Source organism: Bufo gargarizans, chromosome 4, assembly GCF_014858855.1.
Source record: "Bufo gargarizans isolate SCDJY-AF-19 chromosome 4, ASM1485885v1, whole genome shotgun sequence".
In the NCBI taxonomy this organism is placed as follows: domain Eukaryota; kingdom Metazoa; phylum Chordata; class Amphibia; order Anura; family Bufonidae; genus Bufo; species Bufo gargarizans.
Window position 1 is genome coordinate 468,974,139 of NC_058083.1, and position 13,688 is coordinate 468,987,826.

The following is a 13,688-nucleotide window of genomic DNA, read 5'->3' on the forward strand; positions in this document are numbered from 1 at the left end:
TGTGAGAGATCAGGGCTGCCAGGCAGCAGGGGGCAGACCCCCCCCTCCCCAGTTTGAATATCGTTGGTGGCACAGTGTGCGCCCACCATTGGGCCCCCCCCTTCCTCCCTCTATTGTTATAAATCGTTGGTGGCACAGTGTGCGCCCACCATTGGGCCCCCCCTTCCTCCCTCTATTGTTATAAATCGTTGGTGGCACAGTGTGCGCCCCACATCGCCCCCCCCCCTCCCTCCCTCTATTGTAATAAATCGTTGGTGGCACAGTGTGCGCCCACCATCGCCCCCCCTCCCTCCATCTATTGTAATAAATCGTTGGTGGCACAGTGTGCGCCCACCATCGGCCCCCCTCTCTCTATAGTAGTAACAACCATTGGTGGCAGTGTGCGGCCTCCCATTTCCCCCCCCCCCCCATCATTGGTGGCAGCGGAGTTCCGATCAGAGTCCCAGTTTAATCGCTGGGGCTCCGATCGGTAACCATGGCAACCAGGAAGCTACTGCATCCCTGGTTGCCATGGTTACTTAGCAATAGTACAATTGTAGAAGATTCATACTTACCTGCTTGCTGCTGCGATGTCTGTGACCGGCCGGGAGCTCCACCTATTGGTAAGTGAAAGGTCTGTGCGGCGCATTGCTAAAGAACTGTCACTTACCAGTAGGAGGAGCTCCCGGCCGGTCACAGACATCGCAGCAGCAAGCAGGTAAGTATGAATCTTCTACTGTTGTACTATTGCTAAGTAACCATGGCAACCAGGGCTGCAGTAGCTTCCTGGTTGCCATGGTTACCGATCGGAGCCCCAGCGATTAAACTGGGACTCTGATCGGAACTCCGCTGCCACCAATGATGGGGGGGGGGAATGGGAGGCCGCACACTGACACCAATGGTTGTTACTACTATAGAGAGAGGGGGGGCCGATGGTGGGCGCACACTGTGCCACCAACGATTTTTAACTATAGAGGGAGGAAGGGGGGGGCGATGGGGGTCTGCCCCCTGCTGCCTGGCAGCCCTGATCTCTTACAGGGGAATATGATAGTACAATTAACCCCTTTAGGAGATCGGGTGGTGTGTTCCTAAGCCCCCCTGTAAGAGATCGGGTGGTGCCAGGCAGCAGGGGGCAGTCTTGTACAAAGTTTGCAGTGTATTCTAACTAGAAGCGTCCCCATCACCATGGGAACGCTTCTGTGTTAGAATATACTGTCGGAAATGAGTTTTCACGAAGTGAAAACTTAGATCAGAAAAAGCTTTTATGCAGACGGATCTTCGGATCCGTCTGTATGAAAGCAACCTACGGCCACGGATCACGGACACGGATGCCACTCTTGTGTGCATCCGTGTTCTTTCACGGACCCATTGACTTGAATGGGTCCGTGAACCGTTGTCTGTCAAAAAAATAGGACAGGTCATATTTTTTTGACGGACAGGATACACGGATCACGGCCTCGGCTGCAAAACGTTGCATTTTCCGATTTTTCCACGGACCCATTGAAAGTCAATGGGTCCGCGAAAAAAAAACGGATGCACACAACGGTCGTGTGCATGAGGCCTAAGTATGCACACCCTTAAACTAAGTCTTTTGGGGTATGAGTCTATCAGCATGGCACATTTTGACTTGGCAAGATTTGCCCACTCTTCTTTGAAAAAACACTCCTAATCAGTCAGATTGCGAGGGCATCTCCTGTGCACAGCCCTCTTCAGATCACCCCACAGATTTTCAAACGGATTCAGGTCTGGGCTCTGGCTGGGCCATTCCAAAACTTTAATCTTCTTCTGGTGAAGTCATTCCTTTGTTGATTTGGATGTATGCTTTGGGTCGTTGTCATGCTGAAAGATGAAGTTCCTCTTCATGTTCAGCTTTCTAGCAGAAGCCTGAAGGTTTTGTGCCAATATTGACTGGTATTTGGAACTGTTCATAATTCCCTCTAGTTTAACTAAGGCCCTGTAAGAAAAGGCTTTTGTCTTGCCACTCTACTCCGTAGCCCAGACATATGAAGAATACGGGAGATTGTTGTCACATGTACCACACAGCCAGTACTTGCCAGATATTCCTGCAGCTCCTTTAATGTTGCTGTAGGCCTCTCGGTAGCCTCCCAGACAAGTTTTCTTCTCATCTTTTCATCAATTTTGGAGGGACGTCCAGTTCTTGGTAATGTCACTGTTGTGCCATATTTTCTCCACTTGATTATGACTATCTTCACTGTGTTCCATGGTATATTTAATGCCTTGGAAATTCTTTTGTACCCTTCTCCTGACTGATATCTTTTAACAATGAGATCCCTCTGATGCTTTTGAAGCTCTCTGTGGACCATGGCTTTTGCTGTGGGATGCGACTAAGAAAATTTCAGGAAAGACCAACTAGAGCAGCTGAACTTTATTTGGGGTTAATCAGAGGCACTTTAAATGATGGCAGGTGTATGCTGTCTCCTATTTAACATGATTTTGAATGTGATTGCTTAATTCTGAACACCGCTACATCCCCAGTTATAAGAAGGTGTGCACACTTATGCAACCATATTATTTTAGTTTTTTTGTTAGTTTTCTTCCCTCCACTTAAAAGATTTCAGTTTGTTTTTCAATTGAGTTGTACAGTTTATAGGTCACATTAAAGGTGGAAAAAGTTCTGAAATGATTTATCTTTATCTAATTTTTTTTACAGCACAGAAACCTGACATTTTAACAGGGGTGTGTAGACTTTTTATATCCACTGTATGGTTAGAGATTTTACTTCAACAAACGATATTATGGCATAAAGTTCCTGCTCCTGGGACCAAATACAAAAAATATCTACTGTAAGGCCCCTTGCAGACGCGTGTCACACTGTGAGTCCCCAGCGCATCTTCCGGCCTGATCTCCCAGCACTGACGGGGTCACATAGCATTATATTGATTTATGATGCTATGTAACCCTTAGAGGTCTGGAATGTATTGGATAACACTGACATAATGCTGCCAGTGCTATCTAATACATTCCAGAACTGCAAGGGTTACATAGCATCATAAATCAATATAATGCTATGTGACCTCGTCAGTGCTGGGAGATCAAGCCGGGAGCTGGCTGGAGACTCGCAGTGTGACACACGCTCATCTGCAAGGGGCCTAAGAGTGGTCGATGTCTATCCTCTCTGGTGTACAAGGTGAAGTAGTAACCTTACTGTATGTATACTACAGAATTAACACACTAGATCAGCAACCTTTGGCACTCCAGCTGCTGTGAAACTACAACTCCCAGCATGCACACACACTTGGCTGTTCTTGTAACTCCCATAGAAGTGAAAGGAGGATTCTAGGAGTTTTAGTTTGAGAGCAACTGGAGTGCCAGAGGTTGCTGATCCCTGCACTAGATACTAGAGCACATCCAAAAAGAGCAAAATCCATCAGTCGTGTAAGATGAGCGCTTGTCATAACATTCAAATGCTCTTGGTCCTATTTATATCTATGCCCCTATTATGGAGAAATAGCCTTTTTATTGTATGTAAATTAGCCCCTGGGTGCAACAAAGGTGTTGCTTTTGCACCTCATTGCCCCCAAGGCTCTGCTCCTTTTCATTCCAGACTACACCCCCACCAGTTTGACTAACAGGGCAAGCCTAGGGGCAGACTGGTCATAGACCCTACAGGAAATTTCCTAGTGGGTCGATGACCAGGGGGGTTCCTAAGCCCTCCTCACAGCTGTGTACATAAGGATCTTATGCTCGCAGCATTAATTAATGCTGGTACTTATTTGGTTCTGCTAGGGCGGTATTTTGTGCTGCACTAAGGTACTGCTGGCCCCGCATGCTTCTGTTGTCTCTGCCTACTTGTGCTACCCGGCTTTCTGCCAATTTGGATCCGCCTTCAACATGGGGCCTCTTTTAGTTTTTTTCCAGGGCCACTTTAAGTTTCCAGCCCAGACACTGAAGAGGTACTCACAAAGTCTTGTGGCAGTGTGTCCGGTGCACGCAGAGTACATGAGAATCTCCGCAATCTCCATCCATGTACTGCATGTGCATTGAATGCTATGTTGCAAGACTTTGAGGTGTGAGTATGTCTGCACTGGCAGGCCCTTTCAGTCAAAATGACAGGGGTGTGGCCTGGAATGAAAAGAAGCTGAGCCTTGGGTGCAATGGCAATGCCCTCATTGCACTCAGGGGCTAATATTCATACAAGAAAGAGGCTATTTTCTCCACAATGGGGGTATGGATCGAAATAGGACCAAGAGCGTTTGAATGTCACGACAAGTCTGCATCTTGCATGGCCAATGGAGACAGATTTCCTTCAAAGGGGCTTTCCAGTGAGAATTAAAAAAAGAGAACTAAAGAGAACTAAAATTGGTGAAAACTTTTTAAAAATAAGAAAGAGGCTGTATTAAATTCGACTGATCCCCAGCCACCACAGTTAGGATGCTGCTCTGGTCACTGCTGCTCTGCACTTCCTGCCCCGGCTCGACAGACCAGAAATGTTCATTATTGGCTGAGAGAAATTATTGTAGGAGCATGTTACCAAACATTACATTAGGATAAACTAACCCTACCCCACCCCTGCCCGCTTCTGTGCCGTATATTCACAGTTGACAACTGAGATTTTACCTGGGTGCTAGGGGGCACTAATGCGCCACTTTGCCTTATCCAGGGTATTTAGATACAGGGCTAGGGCAGCAAACTAAAACTTTTCTGGCTCTCGCTTATTCTCTTATGTTTACTAATTGCCAAAAGTCCTTGATGTCAAGTTCAGTACGCCCCTTCCACATGCATTTGTATATGAGCTAATGAAGTCTAAGAACAATATAAATTCATTATTATATGCATTTCATCACATTCAGGCGGTTAGTCGACAGCTGGTTTCACTTCTCGTTTCTTCTCTATTGATGTTACCATGGTTATGCAATGTATTGTAATTTACTCTTGAATGTATATATTATTTTCTATTTTTTTTTTTGGTGAAACTCAACAAAACACCTTTCTATAGGCATGCACTGAACGACTATATGGATAGTTTATTTATTTTTGTGTGTTAACTGGGTATTACCAGTTGGAAGTCTGTCCCTGCGCAATCTGACATTATACAATCAGTGCTGCCAGGGGCACACTCCCAACTGGTAACACCCATCTGGACCTTGATTGCAAAAATGGCTAGTAATTCATAACGTCTAACAGGAATACAGGGTCATAAGAATAGATGCTTCAGAATTGTTGTTGAATTACATGGGGGTTGCAAGTAGTTACTGAAACAGACATGTCAGGAGAGGATACGTTTCCCTTTAAAGAATTATATAGTGCACCACTAAATAGTGTAAAAGCCACAATGCTGTCATAAAGTAAACATATAGGGGGACATTTACTAAGAATGGCGATTTAGACACCGGTCTTAGTCATGTCCACAGCCTCCTGATGTGCCGGCCTCTACATTACCAGCGGCCGTGTGACTTGCCAAAAACAGGTGTAGAAAATGATGAATCAGACGGCCTGTCCCCTTCCCCAACAACGCCCTGACCCTTTTTTCTGCCACCTCGGAAAAGTCGCAGATTCACCCTCAAATCCCCTTTGCAGCAAAAAGCACGCCAAAAAGTGACGTACTTCCCATAATAAATGACCCTCATGGTGATTACACTACCCAGTGCACAAAGCTTGTGTAGGCCTAAGGAAGCCCGTGCATGTGTGTTCATTTATTGGGTTCTTGTGTCTGGCTATGGTGCCTCTTTACTTTTTTAATCCCGTAAATTAAAAACGGTGGCACATGCATGTTTTTGAACAGTGCCAAGTACCTTCTTGATACTGCGGTTGGGTGTTGTAATGAACATAGATACTTGTGTTTTATATACATTTTCTGATCTTATTGATAACTATTGGCACAATATTGTGATTAATGTGCATCACACATCATAGATTATCCTGCAATATTTGGTAGGGATGGAGCTTACTTCACCCTGCTCACTGAGCGTGAGACGACTGACGAGCTTCTAAATACTTACATTTCATGATTTATGCCTGATAAAGACCCCTTTCAGGAGTTGAAACGTAGCAACTGTATGTGGAATGTTTCCAGTGTGCTGTCACAGCTATTTGTTACTGCATTTTTGGACTTTAGTGACTTTGCATCATATTGTAAGTGCCTGCTGCTTTGCTACAACAAAAAGTCTGCTGTTGACTATTTCTAATTTGCAAGATTATATGACAAGCAGTTTGTTTGTAGTCTGTAACAATGGCGATCCATAGATCTGCATCGGGTCTGTAGACACAAAACTGTTGAATATTTTTAATCAAGACTATTAGAAATTTACCTCTGGCTTACTTTAACCCCTTAGTGACCACCCATACGCCTTTTTATGGCAGTCTCTAAGGGGCCTTAGGCTGGGCCGCTGCTTTTTTATGGCGGCCCAGTCTAAGCGCTGCACGGGGAGTGGAGACCCGGATCTCACACCAATAGCCTAATTTCCAGCAGGCTGCACCTCTCTGGCGCAGCCTGCTGGTCAATGTCAGAATAGCATTACCATTAAAATGCAATGGATTATAGGGATACTGCATTGCAGTTTCAAAGCAATCAAAAAGTTGTCTGTTATAGTCCCCTTGTGGGACTATTAAGTGGTAAACAAAAGTTTAAAAAAACTCATTCAATTTAAAAAAAATCCCATTAAAAAATTAAGCTTTTTTCCATTGAAAAGATGCTTCTCAATGAAAAAAATGGCAAAAATAAAAAATCTTCCTCGTAAAAAAAAAGAAAAAAATTACATAATTGCTAATTTATTCTTAGTTGCCACCGAAGAAATGCAATTACAAGCTCTCAAAAAGCGCCGTTTACTTCAAAATGATACCAATGAAAAATACAAGTTGTCCCCCAAAATGTAAGCCCTCACACAACTCCATAGAAAGAAAAATAAAAAAGTTATGGGTCTTGGGAAGTGGCAATGCAAAAACATTTTTTCTTTTAAAAAAAGGGGGTTTTGTTACAAAAAAGTAGTAAAATGTAAAAAAGAATATATGCATTTGGTATCACGGTAATCATACTGACCCAGAGAATAAATATATTATGTTATTTCTACCGAAAAATGAACGCCGTAAAATTTATAACGTAAAAACGCAGTATTGCTGTTTTTCCCATCTCCCTCTCAGAAAAAGTTAATAAAAAAAGTTATGTGTACCCCAAAATGGCGCCATGAAAAAGTACAACTTGTCCCGCAAAAAACAAGCCCTTATAAAACTATATAGACGGAAAAATTTAAAAGATATACGCAACGAAAAAAGGAAGAAAAACGCTTGGCCAGTAAGGCCCAAAACAGGCTGGTCACTAAGGGGTTAAAGAGGTTGTCTGAGTGCTTAATACTGATGACTTATCTTCAGGATAGGTCATCAGTATCTCATTGTGGGGGTTTAACTCCTGGCCTCCACGCCAAATAAGCTGTTTGAAGTGACCGCAAAGCTCTGATGAGCACCGCGGCCTCTTCCTAGGTCAGCGACATCACATTGATCGAACACATGGCCCAGGCGCAGCTCAGTACCATTCAAGTGAATGAATCTGAGCTGAAATACTAAGCAAAGCCGCTATGCAATGGTCAGATCCCCACCATTCAGATACTTATGACCTATCCTTAGGGGTACACCACCAATTAGCCCAGTGGAGGCGATAGCCTCAGACAGCACCACGTAGGGTCAAGAGCGGGGCAGTGGAAGGGCCATGGGGAATGAGCACTTTCATTCTGGCAAGGGGGTTAGGTCAAGAAATTGGCATGGGGGGGTCACCTCAGGCAGCAGAAAGGCTAGGTGTACCCCTGCCTATCCTGAGGATAGATCACTAGTATTAAACACTCGGAAAACCCATTTAAGCACTGGTGCAATAAATAAACCTTATTACAATGGCGATCATAACCTTCAAATCTGATATGGATGATAAAGATCCATAAATACACTACAATAGAAATGTAGCTTGTTGCCGTAGGCTAACAGTACCCTTTCACATATGACACTCATAAATGTTCCCATATGATCTCTTTCCTTCTATAACTGCTATTCCTAGAATAGAAAACTTACTGTAACTCTAAGAACCCTCCACCTCTTACTAATTGTCATACAACACCTTCATTTCTTACTAGCATACCCCCATAACAGCTCTGGTAATGCATTACATGGAAATATATTTTAGTAGATGAGAACTGTGATCAGAGACAAGCGCAGAGTAGGCCGAACAAAACGTTTCACACACTGCGACATAAGGAATAACAAGACGACTAGGAAAATTTATCAACAGCCCAAAGCTACGGTTCCACCTGGGGACATTACTGTACAATTGTTGCAGTTTCAAGGGACCTCTCTGAGATATAATGTCTATTTGGGATCTTTTATTGCTAATTGACATTTTTTTACAGGCCCCCAGACAGCTGTAGATAGTGCTGATTGGGAGAGCGGCAAAAAGCATTTACAATTCCAACTTGTGCATGTTACCAGATGGGCCCATATATCTTAGGCACCCAAGTTAAAAAGTTAATGTAGAAAATAAACTTAACATAAAGACTGCAAGGAAATACAGAGCAGACCAAATGTGTTTACACGTACAATGGCATCAATCAATTCAAGTGTCTTCAAAGATGCTAAGCTAAAATGAATAATTAAAGTTCAACTGACAACGTATTAAATAACCGTAAAATAAAGTAATGTGCTCCACTAGAAATCAATGAAGAACGTGGCTTGATATGTTAAAGATAACATTAACTGTGCTGGGAAGAATAAATATAACATGGGCAAATTATGCAAATTGTGATTATTCTAAGAAATGTGCATGGGGATAACCCAGAATGGTAGTCCTCTGTGACTGGCTTGTCAGGTCAGATGTATAATGGCCCATAGTATACTAGGTCTGAACAGATTTTTGATGGAGATTTAGTGTAGAATCAGGGTTACGCTAAACCAGGGGTAGGCAACCTCCAGCACTCCAGCTGTTGTAAAATTACAACTCCCAGCATGCATACTTCCTTTATTCTTCTTTCTTTTTTTTTCATTTCAAAATCTTTTTAGTGATTTCAGAAAAAAGCCAATAAACAAAGAAATATAAACATATAAGTAGTATGAGGATGGGACAAAGGCCAGTATACAAAAATGCAATTACAAAGTGCGGGCGAAAAAGTCTAGAATAATTCCAGACACTTCCTTACATATAAAGCCAAAACAGAAACCTGAAGAAACAAGGCTCGTACTAGGTCAGTGCTGAGAGAGACTCATAGAAATGGATGCTCTGCGACAGTTCCATCATCCGAACAATCACCTTTTAGCAACTTGTGAGTCAGTAATCAACTTAGGTGAGCAGTAACTTAAAGGGAATCTGTCACCTATTTTGACCATATAAAACCATTTACATAGCAATGTGCAATAAAGTACCTTCTTACCTACATGTGTCTTCTTTCCTTTATTCAACTTTTCATTTTCATAAAAAAGCGATTTGTCTGATATGCAAATTAGGTTCCAAGGTGCCCCCCAGGGGGGCGTTATTACTCTGCTCTAGTGCCCAGTAACGCCCCCCTGCAGTGCCCAGCCGGCCTCCTAAGAAATAAATGTCCTCCCACAAACTTGGCGAACGGCGCCGCCCCCTCCCCATTACATCATTTATTCTATTCATTGCACCAGACCTCCCTTCCTCCTCTCTTGTCCTCCGAAATCCCGCGCAGGCGCAGTATCGGTGAGTGCCTGCGCCTGCACGATTCTCCTGTTCCAGAGGGCAACAGCCTCAATAGTGTCACTGGGCATGCGCCAAGCCCAGTGACACTATTGAGGCTGTTGCCCTCTGGATGTCACAAGGGTGTCAAGACCCACGCCTGACTCCGTTATACCCGGGGTCAGGAAGTCGCAGCGGTTGGCTGCGCACTCTATGTAAGATAGGGCTGTTTCCTTATGGTAGCTTTCTGGGTTTGCTTTGCAACCCTTTTTGGCTCACTCAGGGATCCGTAGCTCCTTCTCCTCAGCTGTTCCTTGTCCAGCACTCCCAACCTCCTTATATTCCCCTCTCACACTTCTCTGGTTGCCAGATATAGAGCTTCCTGCCTGGACATCTATACTGACCCACTGGAGCTGTGTTGCTGCGTTCTCTGGTTGTTGGTCCAGAACGTTTCCCTCCGGATCCCTGTTGGACCTTTGGGGTCTGCTGTGGTCGCCCACCTGGGTTTATATGTTTGTCTGTATTGTCTGTCCTCTTCCTGGTGTTTCCCTCTTAGTGTCAGTGGTGCGGACTAGCGATCCCACCGGCCCGTTCACTATCTAGGGCTCATTTTAGGGAAAGCCAGGGTTTAGGCACGTGATCGCCGCACGGGTGAGGAACCCGTCTAGGGACGTCAGGGCAGTCAGGTGCCAGCCGCAAGGTGAGTCAGGGGTCACCACCTTTCCCTCTCCCTTGGGCAGGGCTTTCCCTTTTCCCTCTCTGTGCGTGACGCCGGTCATTACACTGGAACAGGAGAATCGTGCAGGCGCAGGCACTCACCGATACTGCACCTGCGCGGGATTTCGGAATTTCGGAGGACAAGAGAGGAGGAAGGGAGGTCTGGTGCAATGAATAAAATAAATGACGTAATGGGGAGGGGGCGGCGCCGTAGGCCAAGAGAGGAGGAAGGAACGCCCGATGAAGTGAATAAATTAAATGACGTAATCGGGAGGGGGCGGCGCCGTAAGCCAAGAGAGGAGGAAGCACGATGGGGCAATGGATAAATTAAATGACGTAGTGGGGAGGGGGCGGCGCCGTTCGCCAAGTATGTGGGAGGACATTTATTTCTTAGGAGGCCGGCTGGGCACTGCAGGGGGGCGTTACTGGGCACTAGAGCAGAGTAATAACGCCACTCTAGGCACCTTGGAACCTCATTTGCATATCAGACAAATCGCTTTTTTATAAGAATGAAAAGTTGAATAAAAGAAAGAAGACACATGTAGGTAAGAAGGTACTTTATTGCACATTGCTATGTAAAGGGTTTTATATGGTCAAAATAGGTGACAGATTCCCTTTAACCTAGTAGTAAGGTAAACCAGAACAATGAATGAGATAGGGATCTGATGGGGGACAGGGAGAGAACACAAGGGTAGGGAGTAAGGGAAGGTAAAGGGTGGCGACGTATAACAACGTATATTTTTTGGTAATAGGTTCAATAGAGCTATTTTGGGGGCACCGAGTTATATTGGGAGACTTGATTTTAAGAATAGTGTTAATAAGTACAAATATTTGTTTCCAGAAGCCTATAATTTTAGGACAGGACCACCAAATATGTAAGAAGGTACCTTACATTTTGCTTAACCGGGCTGGGGTCAGGTACCATGTAGATATGATTTTGTAAGTGTTCTCATGTATAGGTACACACTTGGAAGTTAGTTTTGGTGAGGATAGAATGGCGTCTATGTCTGTTGTGGAAAATTTGATCTCAAGATCTCTTTCCCATTCTCTCAAAAAGTACAGCGAGGTAGGGGCTTCCAGCATGGCAAACTTCTTGCTTATAGTAGACATTAATTTGATAGGTTGGTTGGTTTGTGATAAAAGACTCTCAAACCAGGTGAGCTGTTTGGACCCCCTATCGTAAGAGAGGACAGATCTCAGTGAGGTGCGAATGTATGCATATTCGAGGTCATTTAGTGTTGCTAGTTGGAACTTATCTCTAATTGCCGAGGTGTTTAATATCGCTCCATCCGCATCCAATAACTCTGACGGGGGAGCCTGTGAGTTACGAAGCTGGGATGGTAAGGAGAGAAAACCAGCCTCGGCTGCAGCAAGGCAGTCTCCAATAGTTAGCAGAGGTGATGGGTATTTGGAGCATGAGTCTCTTATTTCTGGGAGTTTCCAGATAGAGTAAGTAGCTAAAAGAAGAGTATTGTCTCTAGGGGTTAAATAGAACTAGAACGGTCAGAGAAGACTAGTTTTCTCAGGGGGTGTTCTGCTAGGCTTTGTTCTACAACAATGCAGTGTTTATGTGCAGGTTTCCCAACCCAGTCTACTATCCGACTAAGATGAACAGCTTTGTAATATTGTTCTAGTGATGGGAGCCCTATACCGCCTTTGTGTGCAGGGATTAAAAGGATTTTGTGTGAGAGTCTAGGTTTTGTGGAGCACCAGACATAGGAGGTACAGATTTTGCGGAAGGAGGTGAAAAAACTATGAGGGAGTTTAATCGGGAGCACTTGAAGCAAGTAGGTTATTTTTGGCACTATTAAATAATTAAATATATTCCTCCAGCCCAACCATGATAAAAAGGTGGGTGCCCAAGAGTTACTTCCTTTATTCTTCTAAGAACTCTCATAGACGTGAATAGTTTCACAACAGCTGGAGTGCCGAAGGTTGCTGACCACTGCTCTAAACAGTCCTTTCAACTTTTGGCTCTCCGGCTAGTATTTATTTCTGGCTTTCTAATTTGACCCAAAAAAACTTCTATAAAATGAAGCTGCCAACATTGATAGAGGTCCAATGCCAATGAGTGAACTGGGTACAGTGTGTCTGCAGTGGCTGGGTTTGGATTGGCCCCAACGTTACGCTGGGTCCCAAAGTATCACCATGCATTGATGCTCTCCAGAAAGGGTGGTAAGGCGTGGTGCACCCCAGTGGGAAATAAGTACAGTCAGGGTCTGCAGTGTTCTTCTTTACTGGAGGTACTCCAGTGCAAAACAATACAGGCAAGGCACTAGGCTGGCTTCTCCAGTCTTCTTACGGGCAGAAGAAGGGTTTGATGCTGAGGAAAGGCCTGAGCTAACTCCCCTGTTCTCTCTCTTAAAAGGCTGGTACTCTGGACTAAGGCTGGTGATCCAGGGTCTGTGGCCAAGTATCCCCATCCCCTATCGTCTTCTGTTCACTCAAGTAGTCTGGCAGAGTCTCTACTTCTATGCATTGATCCCTAACTGCAGAATACTCTGTCTGCTCATATACAGTCTCTAGGTGAACTAGAACCTTCTAGTGGGAGGGATGGAGTGGAGAAAATCAGCCCAAACAGATACAAAGTTACAATTCCTTGTTTCTCATAGATCTGCAACAGAACTTCAATGATACTCAATGGGAATGAAAAAGCAGTTTTCCAGACAGAAAACAAGTCTTCAGAAATAATAACAGAGCTAAACAAGACATCCAAAAGGTCAATCTGTCTGGTTTTGGTGGTAAACAAGTCTGGCTTTTTCCCTCCAAAACATACTCTTTTTCCCTCCAAAACATAAATTACCATCTTCTCATTATGGAGCTAGAAAGTCCCAACAGTCTCTCAGTGTTCATTAACATTTTCCACAGTGCTGCGCAAACACAAATGAACAGGATATATATCACAGCAAACATATAGAATGTAGTTACACGGTATTAAACAGTATAAGTCGTTGCAAGTTAACCCTTTCAAGTGCAATAAAGTAAGGATTTGATGACTTTGCATAGGGGAACTGGCAAATGCACAAATGTCCAGACTTCAAAGTACCCTTGATCCAGGGTACTACAAATGTTGAGTCAGACAAGAGCAAGTAGGATAAACAATCCCAGAAGTAAGGCTTAGGGTTCAGGTGTTATTTGTGCAGGGTGATCAAGTCTTACTCTAAATGCATTTTTATGCCGCCAGGTTTTATCATATGAGTTGTGTAGATGCCAGACTTGATACTACCTACCTGGTTCATCAACATCTGGCAAAGAAACCCTTCAACAGCCTTATTATAACAGAGAGCCTACTTACAGTGCAATGGACACCCCTACAGAGGTGATTCCACTTAAGAACCTAACTAGTTGACCCAGTGCAGTCCCT